We start from the raw sequence: 22,151 nt of genomic DNA on the forward strand, positions 1-22,151 counted from the left end.
TGACAAGTGCGTTTATAATCCCTTTATTTTGATGACCTCTAACTTTTTTATTTTTCTGTATAAGCGGCGGTATGGGGGCCTATTTTTTGCACCATGATCTGTACTTTTTTTTGATACCACATTTGCATATAAAAAACTTTTAATACATTTTTTATAATTTTTTTTTAATAAAATGTATTAAAAAAGTAGGAATTTTGGACTTTTTTTTTTTCGTTCACGCCGTTCACCGTACGGGATCATTAACATTTTATTTTAATATTTCGGACATTTACGCATGCGGCAATACCTTTTTTTTACGCTTTTTGGGGGTAAAATAGGAAAAAACTGACGTTTTACTTTTTTATTGGGGGAGGGGATTTTCACTTTTTTTTTACTTTTACTTTTACATTTTTTGACATTTTTTTTTACACTTGAATAGTCCCCATAGGGGACTATTCATAGCAATACCATGATTGCTAATACTGATCTGTTCTATGTATAGGACATAGAACAGATCAGTGTTTTCGGTCATCTTCTGCTCTGGTCTGCTCGATCACAGACCAGAGCAGGAGACGCCGGGAGCCGGACGGAGGAAGGAGAGGGGACCTCCGTGCGGCGTTATGAATGATCGGATCCCCGCAGCAGCGCTGCGGGCAATCCGATCATTCATTCAAATCGCGCACTGCCGCAGATGCCGGGATCTGTATTGATCCCGGCACCTGAGGGGTTAATGGCGGACGCCCGCGAGATCGCGGGCGTCGGCCATTGCCGGCGGGTCCCCGGCTGCGATCAGCAGCCGGGATCAGCCGCGCATGACACGGGCATCGCTCCGATGCCCGCGGTTATGCACAGGACGTAAATGTACGTCCTTGTGCGTTAAGTACCACCTCACCAGGACGTACATTTACGTCCTGCGTCCTTAAGGGGTTAAGGACCCAGCCAATTTTCAGTGTAGGACCCGGCCATTTTTTGCACATCTGACCACTGTCACTTTAAGCATTCATAACTCTGGGATACTTTTACCTTTCATTCTGATTCCGAGATAGTTTTTTTGTGACATATTCCATGGTAGTGGTAACATTTTGTTGATACTTGCATTGTTTCTTTGTGAAAAATTCTAAAATTTGATGAAAAAATTGAAAGCTTAGCATTTTTCTTTTACTTTGAGGGTGCGTTCACACGGAGTAATTCAAGAGGAATTTACTTGAGTAATTCCTCTTGAATTCTCCGCTCCAAATTAATGTACATCTCCTCTGCCCATTGACTTTAATGTTATTTCTGCAGGCCTGTTCACACTGCGGAAATTCTGCTAGCAGAATTCCGATGCTAAATTCCGTTCCGCTTGAAGAAAGAACATGTTCATTCTTCAAGCAGAATCCACTAGCAGAAATCAATTGAAGTCAATGGTAAAAAAAAATTCCGCCTAATATCGTTTTCGTGCACAATTCATGGGCAATTTGTGCGCAATTTGCGCGGAAATGGCTGAAAAACCCTTCACTTCTTTGTCCCCCATGTCAGCACGCAATTCCACGCAAATTGCATGCGAATTTCCCGCAAATCTCGCGCGAATTATTATTATTTTTTTCATCTGTAAATTTTTCAGCGTGAATTACTCTTCATTTACTCCGTGTGAACGCACCCTGAAACTCTCTGCTTATAAGGAAAATTAATATTCCAAATAAATTAGATATTGATTCACATATACAATATGTCTACTTTATGTTTGCATCATAAAGTTGACATGTTTTTACTTTTGGAAGACATCAGAGGGCTTCAAAGCATAGCAGCAATTTTCCAATTTTCCACAAAATTTTCAAAATCAAAATTTTTCAGGGACCAGTTCAGTTTTGAAGTGGATTTCAAGAGCTTTCATATTAGAAATACGCCATAAATGACCCCATTATAAAAACTTCACCCCTCAAAGTATTCAAAATGACATTCAAACGGTTTGTTAACCCTTTAGATGTTTCACAGGAATAGCAGCAAATTGAAGGAGAAAATTCAAAATCTTCATTTTTTACACTGGCATGTTCTTTTAGACCCAAGTTTTGAATTTTTAAAAGGGGTAAAAGGAGAGAAATCTTCCTAAAATGTATAACCCAATTTCTCTTGAGTAAGGAAATTCCTCATATGTGTATGTCAAGTGTTCGGCGGATGCACTAGAGGGCTCAGAAGGGAAGGAGTGACAGTGGGATTTTGGAGAGTGAGTTTTTCTGAAATGTTTTTTTGGGGGCATGTCACATTTAAGAAGCCCCTATGGTGCTAGAACAGCAAAAAAATAAAATAATGGCATACTATTTTGGAAACTACACCCCTCAAGGAACGTTACAAGGGGTGAAGTGAGCCTTAATACCCCACAGGTGTTTGATGACTTTTCGTTAAATTTGTGTAAATGATTATTTTTTTTTACAAAAATGCTTGTTTTCCCCTAAATTATAAATTTTTACAAGGGGTAATAGGAGAAAATGAACCCCAAAATTTGCAACCCCATCTCTTCTCAGTATGGAAATACCCCATGTGTGGACGTCAAGTGCTCTACAATGCTGAGAAGAGAAGGAGTCACATTTGGCTTTTGGAAAGCAAATTTTGCTGAAATGGTTTTTGGGGGGCATGTCACATTTAGGAAGCCCCTATGCTGCCAGAACATAAAAAAAACCACATGGCATTCTATTTTGGAGACTACACCCCTCAAAAAACGTAACAAGGGGTACAGTGAGCCTTAACACCTCACAGGTGTTTGACTACTTTTTGATAAAGTGGGATGTGTAAATGAAAAAAAAAATTTCACTAAAATGCTGGTTTTTCCCCAAATTTTACATTTTTAGAAGGGGTAATAGGAGAAAATACCGCCCAAAATTTGTAACCCCATTTCTTCTGAGTATGGAAATATCCCATGTGTGGACATCAAATGCTCTGCTGGCGGACTACAATGCTCAGAAGAGGAGGAGCGCCATTGAGCTTTTGGAGAGTGATTTTGTTAGGAATGGAAGTCAGGGGCCATGTGCATTTACAAAGCTCCCCATGGTGCCAGAACAGTGGACCCCCCACATGTGACCCAATTTTATAACTACACCCCTCACAGAATTTAATAAGGGATGCAGTGAGCATTTACACAACACTGGTGTTTGACAGATCTTTGGAACAGTGGGCTGAGCAAATGAAAAATGAATTAAATTTTGACTTAACTGAAAATTTCAATTCCTGGAGTCCGTAGGCAGCACAGTATGGGTTAAAGTCTGTCCCCCTGAACTTGCCAGAAGAGATAATTAGCATAATAAAAACATTTTGCTGCTTTAGAGCCTTTAGATGTCCCTCCAAATTGGATAAATAAATGCTCTGAACATCTGAAGGATGCAGTCCTTGAGATATATTGTAGAACAGATCTTCTTACATCAATTTTTTATACCTCCGTGTCTTCCGCCAGAGCTGGAAGAATAATTTCTTGCTGTAAATTAACTGTAGACTGAAGTTTAGGTACGAAGCCTGGTAAAGTTCGAAGAATTAATGCATCCCCCATATCACGTAAATATGGCTCCAGGCAGGACAATACTTGGATCTCACTGACCCGTCTAGCTGACGCAATAGCGACTAAAAAACATGTTTTCCATGTGAGAAACTTTAAGTTTACAGAATCTAAGGGTTCAAAAGGATCCTCAGCTAGGCTTCTAAGCACAACCGACAGGTCCCAAGAAGGAATAGGGGTACTGACCTTAGGGTACATATTATTGACCCCTTTAAAAAACCTTCTTATTAATGGGTCCTTAGAAAATATGCCAGAAAGAAAAAAAATGATGGCTGCAAACTAGACTTTTAAAGTAGATAACTTCAATCCTTTGTCCAAACCTTGTTGAAGAAAATTCAGAATAACAGATACAGGAACTTCTGGATTTGGGTAATGAGACTTGAATAGTTTCCATATTCTAGCATAGCACCTTCTGGTGCCGGGTTGAGGCTGGGTCCACACTACGTTTTGTCCCATACGGGAGCGCATACGGCAGGAGGGAGCTAAAAGCTCGCGCTCCCGTATGTGACCGTATGCGTTCCCGTATGCCATTCACTTCAATGAGCCGACCGGAGTGAAACGTTCGGTCCGGTCGGCTCATTTTTGCGCCGTATGCGCTTTTACAACCGGACCTAAAACCGTGGTTGACCACAGTTTTAGGTCCGGTTTAAAAGCACATACGGCGCAAAAATGAGCCGACCGGACCGAACGTTTCACTCCGGTCGGCTCATTGAAGTGAATGACATACGGGAGCGCATACGGTCACATACGGGAGCGCGAGCTTTTAGCTCCCTCCTGCCGTATGCGCTCCCGTATGGGACAAAACGTAGTGTGGACCCAGCCTTACTTGAATTTCCTAATGTGATGACTTCATCTGTAAGACCCTCTGCTTTCAGGATAGAGAGGTCACCTTCCATGCCGAAAGATTGAGCATCTCTAGATTCTGATGCAACATACCCTTCTGACTTAGAAGGTTCTTTCTTTTTGGAAGCTGCCAAAACTGGTTCTGAGATAGACTCGTGACCAGAGAGAACCACGCTCTCCTTGGCCAAAATGGAAGAATTAAGATTGCCTGAGGAGATTCTCTTTTGACTTTCCACAACGTCCTCTGGATCAGAGCTGGAGGAGGAAATGCATATATAAACTTGTTTTTCCATGATATCGAGAGACCGTCCAATTGGTAAGGATGATCTGAGCTGGAAAGGGAGCAAAACACTTTGAGCTTGGTGTTCTGTTTCGTCGCAAAGACATTTATCTCCGGGCACCCGAACTTCCGTATCACTTGCTCGAAGATCTTTTGATTCAGTTCCCATTCCCCTGGGAGTAGTGCTTCTCGGCTGAGAAGGTCTGCTCTTACATTGAGAGATCCTTTCAGGTAGACTGCTGTAAGGTCTCTGACTTTGCCTTCTGCCCAAAGAAATTTTTTTGCACAAAGCTGAATCAGTGAAGGACACCTGGTCCCCCCTTGCTTGTTCACGTAGAACACTGCAGGTAGATTGTCCGACCTTATGAGGACTTCTTTGTTTGTCAAGCAAGGGGAGAAGTGAAGTAGTGCTAGGTACGCCGCTTTTAACTCCTTCATATTTGAAGACAGCCTCTGATCCAAGTCTGACCATCGACCTTGAATCCACCGGTGACCAAGATAGGCTACCCAACCATGAGCAGACGCATCCGTAGTTAATGTTACTTGTGGGGCTGGAAGCAAAGATTTTCCCCTTGCAAACCTGGTCGGGTCCAACCACCACCGTAAGTCTTGGCAAAGCTCTGTTGAAATCCAAATCGATTCCTCTAGTGACGTTTGTGACCGGTCCCATGCAGACAGAATCTTCGACTGTAGACCTCGAATATGTGCCTTCGCCCATTGAACTGCATCTATGGAGGATGTGAGACTGCCTAAAATCTTCATGGCTTGTCGAAGTGTCACCTTCCTGTTCTTCAACAGAACTTTCAATTGGCCCCTTATTTTTAATTCCCTTTCCCGGGAAATGGAAATTTTCATGAGTACTGAATCTATCACGAAACCTAGAAATATAATTCTTTGAGTGGGAGCAAGGTGGGACTTTTTCTCGTTTAGGATGAAACCGTGGATCTTCAAGAACTCTATTGTCCTGGTGACATGACACTTCAGCTCCTGCTCTGTCACCGCCTTCAGCCACCAGTCGTCCAGGTATGGTATTATAATGATTCCCTGTAGACGTAGTGCCGCTGAGAGAACCACCACCATCTTCGTGAAGACTCTTGGGGCGGAGCTGAGACCGAATGGTAGACATGTAAATTGGAAGTGCCAAATTTCTTCTCCCATTTGCAACGCAAATCTCAGATATTTCCTGAAGAGGTGATGAATCGGTATGTGCAGGTAGGCGTCCGACAGATCCAATGTTGACATGAAGTCCCCCTGATCCAAGATGGGCATTACGGATCTTATGTTTTCCATCTTGAAATGCTTCTTCATTAGAAACCTGTTCAGATAAGTCAAGTCGATCACTAAGCGCCATCCGCCGCTTGACTTGGGTACCGAAAAAATTCTGGAATAGACTCCTGCAAAGTGCTCTTGAGAAGGTACCCACTCTATGGCTTTTTTTGCAAAAAACTGAAGAACCAGAGGGAGAACATGTGGGTCTTGACTGTTGTTGAGGAAGAATTTTACAGGCAGGGTTTTTAGGAGCTCTAGTTTGTAGCCGGATCTTATAACTGAAAGGACCCATCTGTCCTTTGTTGTTACTGCCCACGCCGGAAAATAATGTCTTAATTTTCCTCCAACTTTCAGGGATGTTAACGTGGTGTCATAATTCTTTCTTTTTAGGTGGCGCCTTGTACTTAGTGGCTTGTTGATAAGTTGGATTCCTTTTTTGCCTGGAGAATCTTGACTTATTGTAACCACCAGCCTGGTAGTTTCTCCTGAAACTCTTTGGAGATCTTCTCCAATTCTGCCGACCCTTCACCGGTTCCTTTTTCTGAGTCCCTGGAAAGGCATCGTTGTCATCATTCATGTCTTTCAATATACCTTTAAGGTTGGGACCAAAGAGAGATTCAGGAGAAAATGGCAAAGAGCATAGATGACATTTAGCTGCAACGTCCCCCTTGGACCACTGTTTTATCCATAAGAATCTCCTTATGGAATTACATTCAGCCATATTTAATGATGCAAGCCGTAGGGTGTCCAATGGCGCATCGCACAAAAATTCTGTGGCAGTTTTCATAATCGGTACTTTCTGGAGAATATCATCTCTGGAAACTCCCTCTTGCAGATCTTTGGTAAGTTGACTTAACCAGACCCTAAGTGCCCTCGCCACTGGTAGAGATGCCATCGCTATCTTGGATACCGCTGCAGACGTGGAATATGCTTTTTTTGCAAGGGCGTCTGCCTTTTTATCCATGGGATTGGATAACAATGAAGATTCTTCAGAGGGAAAATATAATTTTTTAACTAGTTTTGCCATAGGCAAATCCAATTTCGGCGGGTAGAACCATGAGGAAGTAGCTTCTGAAGATAATCTGTAAACCGATTTAAAACGGGAACCCACGTCTACGCGTTTCTCGGGTTTTTCCCAGTTTGATTTGAACCATTTAGACACAGCTGGGTGAGAAGGTAACACCCTGTCATTGGAAACTGGGAAGTAGTATAACCGTTCACACGGAGGTTTACCTTCCACAGAGCGGCCAGACTCTAGGACATGTTTGACTGATTTAATTAAATCGTGCATATTGTCCTTGTGAAAAATATAAAAATCCTCTGGTGATTCCTGAGAATCCACAGAAGAGGATGCTGCATTCTCTGAATCAGAAGGGGAGACTGCCCTGCGCTGAATCCTCCGTTTTTTTGAAGGTGGCGCGTCATCAGGGATTAAAGAAGATATACGATTTTTAATCCAAGGAAAAAAGGCACTTGCCTCATTGCCAAATCTTTGATCCTCCTCCTCCTCCGGCTGAGACTGCAGGGAACAATGAGAGCATAAATCTCCTTTGATTTCCTCCGCCAACGGCTGTGAACATGAGCCACATACTCTGTGCCTGGACTTTCTAGACCGTTTGCCTCGAGGAGTTGCGTCTGACACTAGATAATGAACATAGATACCATAAGTCATTAACATAGGTACAGGTCAATAATTATTGTAAAAGAACAAGATTTGGAATCAGCCAAAAAAATGAACTACCATAGAGTACTTCACAGATACCCTATGTACTTTAAAAATAGAGACTGAGTGCTTCACAGTAACTCTCTCTTTTATATCAAAATAGACACTTCACAGTGTCTGCATAGAGCTGACTGATTACTTACTTTTAGCTCTCAGGTAGTCCTGCTGCCCTGGTCCGTGCCTCAGCACCGAAATGCACCGGAGACAATCTAGATATAGACGCTGTTGTTGCCGGGCAATCCTAGCACCGCCCCCCTGCGTGACGCACTTCCGGAACGCCATGCGCACGAGGGAGCTGTGTTTACCCGATACTTCCGGGAGTCCCAAGATGGCCGCGCGCATGCTGACCTGCGCGCACGAGGACTGCTTCACTTACCTGATAGTTACGGCAGCCTCCAGATGACCGCGCGTCTCCATCATCGCCCGCTCGAAACGGAAGTAAGACCGGGCAAAATAATCCTTAATACACACGGGACTTCACAGCGCCGATAGTGTACAGCAGACCCCAAGATACTTCACAGTACTCCACAGAGGGGTCGCTGATAAGGGGAACTTCACAGTCTCCCCTCAGATGCTGGAATCATTGAATATACTAAAATCCTTCTGGAAGCAGAAGAAAAAAACTCTGCTGTCTGTTGTCTGTGGGGGTTACTTATACACTGGGAGGTCCTGGTTAATTGCACTAATTAATTATGCAAATGTTTTTATTATGCTAATTATCTCTTCTGGCAAGTTCAGGGGGACAGAATTTAACCCATGCTGTGCTGCCTACGGACGTCCAGGAATTACATTTTTCATTTTCACAGACCACTGTTCCAAAAATTTGTCAGACACCTGTGGGGCGTAAATGCTAACTGCACCCCTTATTACATTACATGAGGGGTGTAGTTTCCAAAATGGGGTCACATGTGGGGTCCATTGTTCTGGCACTATGGGGACTTTGTAAACACACGTGGCCTTCAATTCCGGACAAATTTTCTCTTCAAAAGCCCAATGGCGCTCCTTCTTTTCGGAGCATTGTAGTTTGCCTGCAGAGCACTTTGCATTCACATATGGGGTATTTTCTTACTCAGAAGAAATGGGGTTATAAATTTTGGGAGGCTTTTTTTCTATTTGCTCTTGTGAAAATTAAAAATTTAGGGTAACACCAGCATTTTAGTGAATTTTTTTTTCATTTTTCCATCCAACTTTGAAGAATTTTCATTAAACACCTGTGGGGTGTTAAGGCTCACTATACCCCTTGTTATGTTCCGTGAGGGGTTTCGTTTCCAAAATGGGGTCACATGTGGGTATTTCTTTTTTGTGTTTATGTCAGAACCGCTGTAAAATCAGCCACCCCTGTGAAAATCACCAATGTAGGCCTCAAATGGACATAGTGCGCTCTCACCCCTGAGCCTTGTTGTGCACCCGCAGAGTATTTTATGCCCACATATGGGGTATTTCCGTACCCGGGAGAAATTGCATTACAAATTTTGGGGGTCTTTTTTTTTTTCCTTTTAACACTTGTGAAAATAAAAAGTAAGGGGCAACACCAGCATGTTAGTGTAAAATTTGTAATTTTTTTTACACTAACAGGCTGGTGTAGCCCCCAACTTTTCCTTTTCATAAGGGGTAAAAGGAGAAAAAGCCCCCCCCCCCCCCAAAACATTTTTTGTGCAATTTCTCCCGAGTACGAAAATACCCCATATGTGGCCCTAAACTGCGACAGCGCTCTGAAGTGAAAGATCCCATGCGCATTTGAGGACTAAATTAGGCGTTTGCATAGGGGTGGACATAGGGGTATTCTACGCCAGTGATTCCCAAACAGGGTGCCTCCAGCTGTTGCTAAACTCCCAACATGCCTGGACAGTCAGTGGCTGTCCGGAAATGCTGGGAGTTGTTATTTTGCAGCAGCTGGAGGCTCCGTTTTGGAAACACTCCCGTACAATACTTTTTTCATTTTTATTGGGGGGGGGGGTCAGTGTAAGGGGGTGTATATGTAGTGTTTTACTCTTTATTATGTGTTAGTGTAGTGTAGTGTTTTTAGGGTACATTCGCACTGGAAGGCTACGGTGAGTTTCGCACTAGGAGTTTGCACTGCAGCAAAAAATTAGCAGCAGCTCAAACTTCAAGCGGGAAACTTACTGTAAACTTGCCCGTGTGAATGTAACCTGTACATTCACATGGTGGGGGTGGGGGGGGGGAAACTTCCAGCTGTTTCAAAACTACAACTCCCAGCATGTACTGTTAGACCGTGCATGCTGGGAGTTGTACTTTTGCAACAGCTGGAGGCACACTGGTTGGAAAAGCTTCAGTTAGGTTCTGTTACCTAACTCAGTATTTTCCAACCAGTGTGCCTCCAGCTGTTTCAAAACTACAACGTACAGCAGTACTGATCGCCAAAGGGCATGCTGGGAGATGTAGTTAATCAACAGCTGGAGGTACACAACTACAACTCCCAGCATGCAGAGACAGCTGTTTGCTGTGTGGGCATGCTGAAAGTTGTGGTTTTGCAAGATCTAGAGGGCCACAGTTTAGAGATCACTGTGCAGTGGTCTCCTAACTGTAGCCCTCCAGCTGTTGCAAAACTACAAATCCCAGCATGCCAAAACAGCTGTCTGGGCATGCTGGGAGTTGTAGTTTTGCAACATCTGGAGGGATACAGTTTAGAGACCACTGTATAGTGTTCTCAAACTGTAGCCCTCGAGATGTTGCAAGGCAACTCACCAGCTTCAGTAGGATCCAGGGAGCCGCATCGCAGTCCTCTGCAGCCACCGATCCCCGCAACTTGCCAGTCCTTGTCGGTTTCCCCTTTCTGCCCCACCTATTGTGGGTGGGCAGAACAGGGAAATTGAACGTTAACCACCCCCCTCCCCCGATCTGCTATTGGTCATCGCGTATATACGACCAATAGCAGGGATAGGAGGGGTTGCACCCCTTCCACCTTACTCCTATCCCTTCAGGGGGATCGTGGGTGTCTTAGACTACCCTGATCCCCCTTATTTTTTTGGTCACCGGGTCACCATAGACCCGTATGATCTGGAATCGCCGCAAATCGCAAGTATGAATTCACCTGCGATCTGATGACCCCCCTGGGCATTTGCGTAGGGTGCCTGCTGATCAATATCAGCAGTCACCACAGTCCGATCCCGGCCCGGCATGTGGCGGAGACCGAAATTCCCACATTCTGGGTCCTTAAGTGCCAGGGTGTCAGGACGTACCCATACGCCCTGGGTCCTGAACAGGTTAAAGAAGAAAGTTTCACACAAATACAGACTAAACACAACAATTATTTTACTATTTTTGCAGTTTGATTTGCCAACAGCAAGAAAATTGAAATAAATAAATAAATAAAGAAGATAAAAAAAATGTCTGAGGAAGCAAGTGAAGCAGGTACTTGTGTGTAAGGTTTAAGACTGTTGAGGGTGACATTAAGCTTAAATACTTTTTAAATCTTAGAAAAAGGTTAAGATCGTTAAGAAAATGTTTATTTAAAAATGTTTTAGGACAAAAACACATCCAGCAAGGTGCAGTCTCTTAATGTAAAACATCAATGAAAAAAACACTTTGCCAAGGTAACAGTGTCTGTGAAGCTGGCAAGGACAGCGTGGATCATTTATTTGGGGGATGAAAATTATGTTGAACATAACTTCAACATTCCTAAGGAAAATACTTTCAAGAAACAGGTATCAGCTTAACTCCTTTAGGACCAGGCCAATTTTTTTGGCATTTTAGTTTTTTTATCCTCACCTTTTAAAAATCATGACTATCTTATATTTTAAGCCACAGACCCATATGAGGGCTGATTTTTTTTGTCCTGACCAATTTAAATTTTTAATGGCATCACTCTATTAAAAAATCTTTATTCTTCCAGTACTTATTAGCGGCTGTATACTACAGAGTAAATTATTTTCCTTTTGTATTTCTTTTCTGTCACGACAGAAACAGCGCTCTCTGCTGACGCCTCTGTCCATTTTATTAACTGTCCATAGCAGCATATGTTTGCTATGGGGATTTTCTCCTGCTAGAGACAATTCATGACATGGACAAAGGTTTATGCAGAGAGCATGTGGTCGTGACAGAAAAGAAAATCAAAACGAAAAGAATTTACTCTACAGTATACAGACGCTTATAAGTACTGGAAGGATTAAGATTTTTTTATAGTAGCAATTTACAAATCTGTTTAACTTTCTGGCATAATTTGATTTCCACATAAAAAAAATCCACCAGAGTACCCCATTAAGCAGGAGGTGACTTTTGTCCCTTCCACACATCAGCCACCCCACACATTAAACCACAGGTGTATAGTGACCCCCCGACCTACGATGGCCCCGACATACAATTATTTCAACATGCGATGGCCTCTGAGAGGCCATCGCATTTTGAAGGCAGCATCAGCATACAATGCTTTTGTATATCGGGGCCATCGCATAAACGGCTATCTGACAGCGCTGACTGCTTCAGCTGCCACTGGATAGCCATTTACGGTGCCCCGTGTGGTCCAGTGCCGATCACTTACCTGTCCTCAGGGCTCCGGCGCGTCCTCTCCGGGATCCCCTGCATCATCGGAGCTCTCCATCGTCGTCATCACATTGCGACGTGATGGCGGCGACGGAGAGCGAGGATGCCGGGGAAGCAGAGTCCTTGCCGGAGCGTCGGGGACACCCCAGGGATGCGGCGACAGAGATGGAAGGCGACATCCAGGTCAGCGGTGACAAGCGGTGACGGTCCAGAGCGCCGGGGACAGGTGAGTAAAACTTCCTATACTGGTGGTCTTCAACCTGCGGACCTCCAGATGTTGCAAAACTACAACTCCAAGCATGCCCGGACAGCCGTGTGCTGTCTGGGCATGCTGCGTGTTGTAGTTTTGCAACATCTGGAGGTCCGCAGGTTGTAGACCACTGTCCTACACTTTACATTGCACGGATCCCTCAACATATGATGGTTTCAACAAACGATGGTCCATTTGGAACGGATTACCATCGTATGTTGAGGGACCACTGTACAAACTTCCTTTCTGTCCTATAATGAGGAGACCAGGGTTTTTGTACCAGGATGCCTCCAGCTGTTGACAAAGTACAATTCACTCGCAAATTATCTAACTCCCACACAGCTGTGTCTCAAACCATTCAAGCAGACAGGTTACTTAAAACACATGACTAGTGAGTGATGTGATGTCTCGGGCTGCAGTGCAACCTGTGAAAAAATAAGCCGACAGTAATTTTGGATGCTGTCTAAAAATTTGAATTAGTTGCCCAAGTTAACATAATAATTGCAATAACACCATCACACACAGGTACAGATACTGTATAGTGGAATATTGTTAGTTTTCAGCCCATGGAGCATATTTTTGTAAAAAAGCATGAAGAAAAATTGAATGCAAGCACGTACATTTGGATATATATATATATATATATATATATATATATATTTATATATATATATATTGGGGCTGGTTTTTGGCTAAAAGAGAGAGACCTTTCATGTTTGATTTGAATTTTTAAGGACATCTTTTGTTATTTTTGGACTTTATTTGCTAATTTAGTACTATTTCTAATTTTTTTGAATGTTGTTTTTTTTTAATTTTTGATAATGTGTTTGCGACTTTTGAACCCACTTGCGACTTTTTTGTGACTTTTTAAAAATCCATGCCTACAGGTAAGCAAAAACAGAACTTGTGTAAAACAGCTGGATTGTGAGAAAACGCGCAGGCCGGCGTACCACTAAAATTCGCACAAAGTCGTAAGTAGGACTTTTTTGATACAAATATACTCCAAAAATCCTGTGTGAATCCTTTGATGAATTCCCCCCCCCCCATAGTCACTTACTTACTATGACTACAAAGTGCAAACCCAACAGAGAACTATAACATTAAAAGTGCAAATATGGGAGTGACTTGTCCGATAATCATAATGTAGCTGTGCACTTGGTCAGTGCACCCCAAACATATGCCTTAATATAAAGTTCAATAGATCTATGAGGCCTCATCTATGGAGAACTATTGTAGCGCTGCACAAAATAAACCTGAAAAAAAAAAATAAGAGAGAGAGAGAAATACGAACAACTGCAGCACACCGAAGTGCAGTCGTTCCTATTTTTTTATACATTGTTGGACCCAGGACTGATGTCCCATAGACTGCTTGCACCCATACATGAGGATTTTCTTTTTTGGGAGTGCTGCTTTGATTTTCTATTTTCTATATATATATATATATATATATATATATATATATATATATATATATTTTATTATTATTATTATTATTATTATTTCCATGAAATTTTCACTGTATGAAAAAACTTGAATACAAAATCTATATGACAGTGTGAGGGGTTAATCTGTAGCTGGCCTAAGCTCTGAGAACAGAGTGATGGATTAGTTGAAACCCAGAGTCTTTCTTATTAATCAGCTGTAACACAGGTCTCTGCAATCCACTGAAGGGGTTATTAATCAGAGGCCCTGCTCACATGACCACTGCTGTGCCTAGCTGGAGAGGACAATTTTTAGTTTTCAATTTTTACGGGAAATGTTGTCCAAGCAATCACCTAGAATTCATGTATGGAAAAGACTCTGCTGGAGACACATTTCACATCACTTTTTTTTTCTCAGTATTTCTTAGAACCACGGAACAATTTAGAGCCTACATTATTAGATGTTTTCTAACAAATACTAAGAAAATAGGCTACACAACGAAGCCACTTTGTTATGGTGTTAACAAGTCCCGATTATTTCATTAAGGACTTTAAAACTGAGCCATTAAAATTGTCAACATCAAACACTGAAATACTCTGTGATGATGTAATGTCTGACAGCCGTGGAAACAGTGTACAGTAGAGTCACTGTGTAAGAAGTGTGTGTGGGCACCTATCTAAACTTCAATGGCGGACCTCTCACTAGTTGGACACGTTATTCACATCCACCACTTAAAGGGGTACTCCAACCCGGGTCTGATGAATCACGATCACAGGGCCGGAGTATTGTTGCATCACGGCTCCGCCCCGTGTGATGTCATGGTCCGCCCCCTCAATGCAAGTCTATGGGAGGGGGCGTGGCAGCCACCACTCCCCCTCCCATAAACTTGCATTGAGGGGGCGGAGCTGTGACATCACGATACTCCGTCCCCGTGATCGTGATTCATAAGACCCAGAGCTATGTTCGCTCTGGAGGCTGATGATAGCGGGGTGCTGCATGAAAGATTGCGGGGGTCCCTAGCAGCAGAACCCCCATCATCAAGCATCTTATCCCCTGTACTTTGTCTGATAGCCTGGGGGAGTAGAGTATATGGGAGTGTAGCTGTGCGGTGACTAAAGGGTGCTTGTTAACCCTTGCTATTTGTGATGCCAGGGTGAGGGCTCCTCAGTAATGCTTGTCCTACCGCCACCCTTCCCAAGAGCGATAGGGAGGTAGATAATAATGGAATGTCCACAACCGGAGAGTTTTCTGAAACAGGTGCAACTTTTCCTGAAGATTTTATGCAAGCTTCATAACCGGAACAGTCTCTATACATACAACTGCTTTCTTGGAGATTGACAAAGGTTGGGACTTTAGGAATTTAGAGTATTTAAGGTAACATGCGCTGCTCCACTGGATTTAGGGGATTTAGTTGCGGTCCAGTAGTCACGCTAGCTTTAGCGGGGATTAGTTAAGAACTCACGGTTTAGTTCAGCTGAGGCCGGTAGGTTTTCAGGCCTAGCGTGTCTTTGCAAGTTGTGCAGATCCGTCCTGCTAGTCCGGCATTCACAAGAGCAGCAACCCAAAAGAGAGATAATTGGCTACAGCTCCCTTATATGGGCAGGGGCTGGACTAGAGCTAATTGGTCCAATACTTGTGTCAATCACCATTACAAAGGATTATGGGCAACATGTGACCCAAGGACCTCCAAAGGTCCTCCAACATACCATAGAGGATTTTAACATGGTCACATGACCGAAGGTCCTGCGACGCTAAACAAGGTAAGTATACTATACATAATATTAAATATACATTATTACTAAATATATACACATATCAACATTGTAGAATTAGAGTAGAGAAGAGGCGACTAGGGGCTGTCCCACCTGAGGGACCCTACCTGAGCGTAGTTACTCTGACTTTGGGGACCACCACACTAGGTACGGTATGCAATACGGTACCGGGACACCACATTAGGATACGGGATAACATGTCTTAGGGTCGGAGTACCCCTTTAAGTCAAGCAAATGACACATGTTTAACTCATTCCAGATACATAATACACACCACAATCATGCTGGACATACCCCAGGTGCAATACTCTCATCCAAGACACATGGCGACATGCTAATATAGCTTAACAACAATATTACCACACTTCATTGTTAGGTCAAGGATCTTCAAATGGCACAAGAATGTCCTGGCAATAAAAGCCACTATTGTTACAGTTGCAGTGAGGGCTTCTTTTTCCCTTTGGGTCTTCATAGATATTCAATTATAGTTAGCTGAACATAAACATAAAAAACTAAAACAAAGGGGAAAACGAAATAAAGGAAATAAAGAATTCAACTTTTTAAGTTTGAGAAATGCCTATAGATGCACACTTTTTTTTGTCTCTACTCCAAAATACCTGCAGATTTTCTTTATATTTTCTTTATATTTATGCATACAGAATAAATTGGTTTATTAGTATGATAAAAAAAAAAAAATTCTTTCTTTACATGTTTTATTAGATTAGATTTAGAAATATGTTTTTCTTCTGGGACCAATTTCAACTTTGCTCTGGTTGGAAGATCATTGAGGTGAGGAGAGAATAGGGCTGGAGACTGAGCTATCAGATAGCATGTCTACTACTTTTATGACTTCACTTAGAGCAGACAGATCAACCTGCAATGCATGCGACAATATGCAGGCTACAGAATATAAAACTATAGAATTTTTTTTTATAATTAGCTAAGAACAATCCAATAATTTAGTGAGCTCATTTAAACTTAGCCTTTAGGTAAAGAGATCAAAAGGCTCAGTATAAAGTCATAAAAAGTCATACACACCTTACCAATCACTGCTGTTACCTTTTCAACACTTCCCGGTTCCCCCCAATTTCTATACTTCCTGATCCCTTCTGACATGGAAATGTGACCTGAAGTTAGTCACTATTGAAGCGGGTCACTGAGGTTGCCCCTGATTGGTTACGACCACATATCTGTTTCAGGAAGGACCAGAAAGTATATAGGTTTGTGAACCACAGAAGAAAGGGATCAAGATGGTGGGCAAGAGATTCTTTTATTATCTACAACCATTCTGATTTTTTTTTTTATTAGGTTGATGTACAATCCCTATAGAGGCACTATAAAGATAGATTAATAAATCATTGACACTAAATACTGTATTTAACCATTATTATTATTATCATTATTATTTTGTATTATTGTACCTATTTAAAAATGTTTAAAGAGGTAAACCCTTAATAGAAAAACATAGCTAATGTCTTTCAAAAACAACATCACACCTCTCTTCACTTTAGGGGAACTGAGTTGTAATATCACATACACAGTAGTGTTGTTGGAAAATATCAGCTCTGTTTGTCTAATTCTAGATAACACTTTAAGGGCAGACTGAGACATCTGTCATCACTAAGACAAAAAAACAAACACTACAGCCATACCTGTCTCTGACCATGTCCAGACTTTTCTTTTTTGGCTTTTAATTTTTCTGTGGCTGTAAGCAGTCATGTTCCCTTGTATAGACATCGTCTCTTCTCCTGTGGGTGTTCCCAGTCAGTGATGATGCTTGCTTTCACTGTTGTAAACTTTATGTCCCTAAGTTGCCAGGTTGACACAAGTAGCCAGTCAACTGCAGTCTCCTTCTTAAAGCTTGCCCCTCTGTTTACCTTAGCAGTAGCTACACAGAGAAGGAAACTCACTACAAACACAGCTCAAATATACACACTCAGTTTTCATGCACACCCATCTCAGCTCTACTGCACACACAGCTCAACCATTCACACACTCAGCTCAACTACACCCACAGCTCAACCACAAACAATCTCAACTTTACTGCACTCACAGCTCCACAATACACACACTCAGCACTACTGCATGCACACACCTAACACACTGCTACATTATACTACTCCCCTCTATACTACCCTCCTCCTACCTCCACCATGTTTTCACTAGTTATGAAGAGAGGCTGCAGGATTGTCTGTGTAGGAGATAGAAGACACTGCTGACAGCCACTCTCTCCAAGCCTGCAGCTCTCACACTGTACCTCATTTTGCACAGTGATTGACAGGCCAGGAGCCTACAGCATAGTGCTAAGCCCATTCCTACTTCTTGCATTCTGACTGTGCAGGAGCATTGCCACAGTCAGTAGGAAAATAGAGTCAGGTGGACCACAGCAATTTACGTGATATGGGGACCCCTAGTGGACAGAACTTTAGGAACTATTTTTTTCCATAGAAAAGGTGAATATTTAATGCAAGCAAATTGGAAAGTTGACTAATTGTACATAATCTATTAAAAAATAAAAAGTAGTTCATGGTGGCAGTGCCCATTCAAGTTCTAGGATCGGTGTACTTTACAGTCTCCTCTTTTCCAAGCACATATTATTTTAAAATAGACCATCAATATCTGACACCCTGTAATCACGTCAATCAGCTGTTCAGCAGAGTCTCTGTGACCGCATGTACACTCTTAAATCTAAAAAAAAAAAAATTAATCAATTTGCTTACATTGCCACCTTTAAGTTATAAGGTTTTATTGGCTGTTCTGGACATTTGTTATGAGAGCTATAAGGCATTTGGTAGAGGAGCTGCTGTTGTCTGGCTTCTGTACTAACCACAGAGACGAACGAATAAATAGGGTTGAGAGTGCAGCAGCTGGCCAATACATTCCTTTAGTAGAGTTGTACCTATCTTCCTGAACAACCATCCCAGGTGAGTATACACCTGCAGTGAGGTGACAGGAATAGAAGCAGCTTTTTCCTATGACACAAGGGAATGCCACACTTATATGTTTTTTTCCTCCGCACTTATGATAGACAAAAGAAATTGAGCTTCACTTCAATGTGGTCCAAATTAAGCCAGTAGGCTCCTGAGAAAGTAATGAAAGTAGTTTAGGAACGAAGAAAAAATAAAGAATAACTGAAACCGATGCAAAAACAGTAAAGCAAAGTATTAAGGGTGCATTTACACCATGTTTCTGGATCCAGCAGGAGAATTTCAAAACCGCCGCTTGCCATCTCCCTTCCGGAGCCATGCTGTATCCCATTCATTTCATTGAGCGGAAAGGAGTCAGCTAGGGACTCCAGGTGGCTAATTTGCTGAACATATCCAATTTTTGGACTGGACTACAAACTGTGGTCTGCTGTACATGTTACTCACTAGGTCATGCAGATGCTTTACATGTTTTTTTTTTATGCGACTAGTTTCTGTATTTAGCTCACAAATCCCTCTGTTCTGCTGCTCACTCATTCTGACATCCACATCTCAGGAAGAGGTGTGTCCCAGGTAAGCACTGAGCCCGCTCTCACTGACCATGCATTGGCTTCCTTCATGAGTCTGCTGTTCTGTGCTGCTTCTCTTCATCCAATCACTGCAGGCTTCACTGTAACTTCCTCCTCTCTGTTTTTTTTACAGGAATTCGATAAGCCAGGATTTCTAAAAAAGGAAGAAGAATGAAGAAATGTTAATGTTTTGCCAAGATATAGATCATATAATTGTTTGTACATAAAATGTTTGATTTTGACAGTGCACATTTAACTATTTTTTAAAAGTAGAATTTCACTTTAAGATTTTTAAGCCTTGGGGAAAAGATATGAGACAGCAACAATGAGTTACAATATATTGAATTAGATCTCTATACACTTGATATTTTGCTCAGTCTATTACTTTGATCAGATCTTCTGTTGAGTTCTATTAAGCCATTACCTTAGTCTCATTACAGATTGTATTACCTCTTGGTGTTACAATAATTTCTGTTTAGCGTAATAATTACTCACTTCTAAATGACTCAATAACCATGAGCAAGAATCAATGACTTTTCTCGCAGCTCATATGAATCATTTTAGAGCTGTTAAATATCGCCGGGACCTCCGCGATCAGACAACTTATCCCCTATCCTTTGGATAGGGGATAAGATTAGAGATAAGCGAATCGAAGTTGACAAACCCGAATTAATTCCGAATTTCATGAAAAATTCGATTTGCAACGAATGCGAATATCGCCGCTATTCGATCGCGCAAATCGCTTCATTAAACTCAATTTTACAGTGTTCTAGGCTATTGGAGACCTAAGATGGCGGATCCACATGTGAGTACATGGGGCAGGGGATTATGGGAGGGTGGGAAACAGCGGCGGGAATGAAGGTAGGCGGGCTGACCCTGAATCACATGTGAGATGCAGCCTATCAGTGTTCACTGACCCCTGTGATGTTACAGCCCCTATATAATCGGCGGCCATCTTGCCTCTCTTCATTTCATCTATGCACTCAGATGGAGAGGACGGGACTGCGTGTGTGTGAATAGCTCATACCACAGCGTTACACTGCAACTGCTACTCACATCAGCATTAGGGAAAGACAGGAGTGCAGAGTGCTGTGCTGTTACACTGAGAAGGATCATTGATTGCTAAACCTCCTATTCACGTTATTGAGCATTGCAGCAGAGAGGGGCAGATAGCTGTCAGCTGCCTCATACAGATCTCCAAGCTGCCTGAACTTTCTGAAGCATCTTATCTCCTATTTTTTGAGCCCAATTGAGTTAATTTTTTTTGCTCCACAAATCTTCTGCTGCTCAGAATTATGTTGAGTGCAATTTAGGGTTTAATCGCTGGATTTATATTTTTTGTGGTGCTGCACTGTTGGGTCCTGCAGCTGTTCAGAAAGTGTCAAGCTGTTCTTCACATGGTTTACCTTGGTGAACGGAGTCACACAGGGGAGGAACTGCTAAAGTTCATTCGTAAAGAAATCCGAGTATGGCTTACTCCATGAAATCTGGGAATGGGAATCTTGGTGACCGACAACGGGAAGAACATCATGTCCGCGCTGCGACAAGGAAGTGTGAAACATGCGCCCTGCATGGCACACGTGTTGAATCTGGTTGTCAAGCACTTCCTCAAGTCTTCACCCCATTTGCAAAACATCCTGAAAATGGCAAGGAAACTGTGCATGCACTTCAGCCATTCGTACACTGCCAAGCACACCTTCCTTGAGCTGCAGCGTCAGAACGATATCCCACAACATAGTCTTATTTGTGACGTTGCCACGTGTTGGAATTCCACCCTCCATATGTTGGACAGACTATACGAACAAAGAAAAGCCATCACCGATTTCTTGATGATCCAAGCAGATAGGAGTTCTCCCCTGTGTAACTTCAATGTGAACCAGTGGCAGCTCATACGTGACACCTGCCATTTGCTGAGGCCCTTTGAGGAAGCCACATTATTTGTGAGTCGCCTGGATTAGGCCATGAATGACGAAATTCCACTCCTACATTTCCTACAACAAATGATTGAAACCATGGCTGGTCACGGCAATGGAGACGTTGCGCCTACATCTCAAGGCTACATGAGCCCTGTGGGGGCTGAACTGGAGGAGGAGGATGATGAGGGGCAGAGTGGAGCACAGTTTAGGTTGGATGAGATGGCCGGTGTTTCAAGTCTTCGGACAGGAGAGGAGGAGCAGGAGCAGCCAGAGGAGCTAGATGGTTATGAGGTAGTTGAGGCAGAGGACCCAGACACACCGTGGCAGTGTGCAGTGGAGATGGAGGCAGGTAGTTCCTCCGAGTCATTGTCACAAATGGCACAATGCATGCTCAGTTGCTTGCGTAGTGACCCCCAAATTGTCAAAATTAGTCAGCGGGATGACTTCTGGATCTCCACCTTATTAGACCCTCGCTACCGTCCAAAAATGGGGGCCTTTTTACACCCACTGAGAGGGAGGACAAACTGACCTACTACAGAGAGATTCTACGTAGTCAGATCGGCCACATGGTCCATCCACTCGCAAGTCTGTCTCGGGGGGGCCCTCTGCGCTCACCTTCCACTGCCATGGCTGCTGGGGAGGGGAGGGGTGGCAGGAGCAGTACCAGCTCAATCAGCAGCAGCTTGAGTCTACAGTCACTGATGAGTAGCTTTCTTCACCCGCATAGTGAAGCAACTCATCAGCAGCAGGTAGACATGGAGCAGGACCTGAACCAGCAGGTGGTGGCATACCTTGACATGGCCATGCCAACAACCATTGAAGATCCGCTGGACTTCTGGGCAGCCAAACTTGATTTATGGCCACAACTAGCAGAGTTTGCCCTGGAAAAGCTGTCCTGCCCGGCCAGTAGTGTGCCATCATTGCGGGTGTTTAGTGCGGCCTGGGCCATAGTCACCCCAAGGCAAACTCGTCTGTCCACTAAAAATGTGGAGAGACTGACGTTTGTTAAGATGAATCAGGGATGGATCAGCCAGGATTTCCAGCCACCAATGCCAGATGTCTCAGAGTAGATTGGCCAAGCTGCTACACCAACATTTCCCAATTATGGTTGATTATGAAACCCTCTTGAGTTATCAATTAGGGTTATGAAACCCTCTTTGGTACTGCGATTGCCTGCTCCT

General features: G+C 42.9%; 2 long non-coding RNA genes across 2 annotated transcripts in view; one reads left to right on the forward strand and one right to left on the reverse strand.

Moving 5' to 3' along the window:
- The window catches only part of LOC130368170 (uncharacterized), a 30,324-nt gene extending 10,962 nt beyond the window's left edge, over positions 1-19,362 (forward strand). Inside the window, exons 3-4 of the long non-coding RNA XR_008892312.1 lie at positions 13,255-13,338; positions 19,188-19,362. This is a non-coding gene — a long non-coding RNA (uncharacterized LOC130368170). The remainder of the gene's footprint in view (positions 1-13,254; positions 13,339-19,187) is intronic.
- The window catches only part of LOC130368169 (uncharacterized), a 70,187-nt gene that overhangs the window by 3,899 nt on the left and 44,137 nt on the right, over positions 1-22,151 (reverse strand). The window contains exon 2 of the long non-coding RNA XR_008892311.1: positions 19,086-19,208. This is a non-coding gene — a long non-coding RNA (uncharacterized LOC130368169). The remainder of the gene's footprint in view (positions 1-19,085; positions 19,209-22,151) is intronic.

The sequence above is a fragment of the Hyla sarda genome, chromosome 4 (assembly GCF_029499605.1).
Source record: "Hyla sarda isolate aHylSar1 chromosome 4, aHylSar1.hap1, whole genome shotgun sequence".
NCBI lineage: Eukaryota > Metazoa > Chordata > Amphibia > Anura > Hylidae > Hyla > Hyla sarda.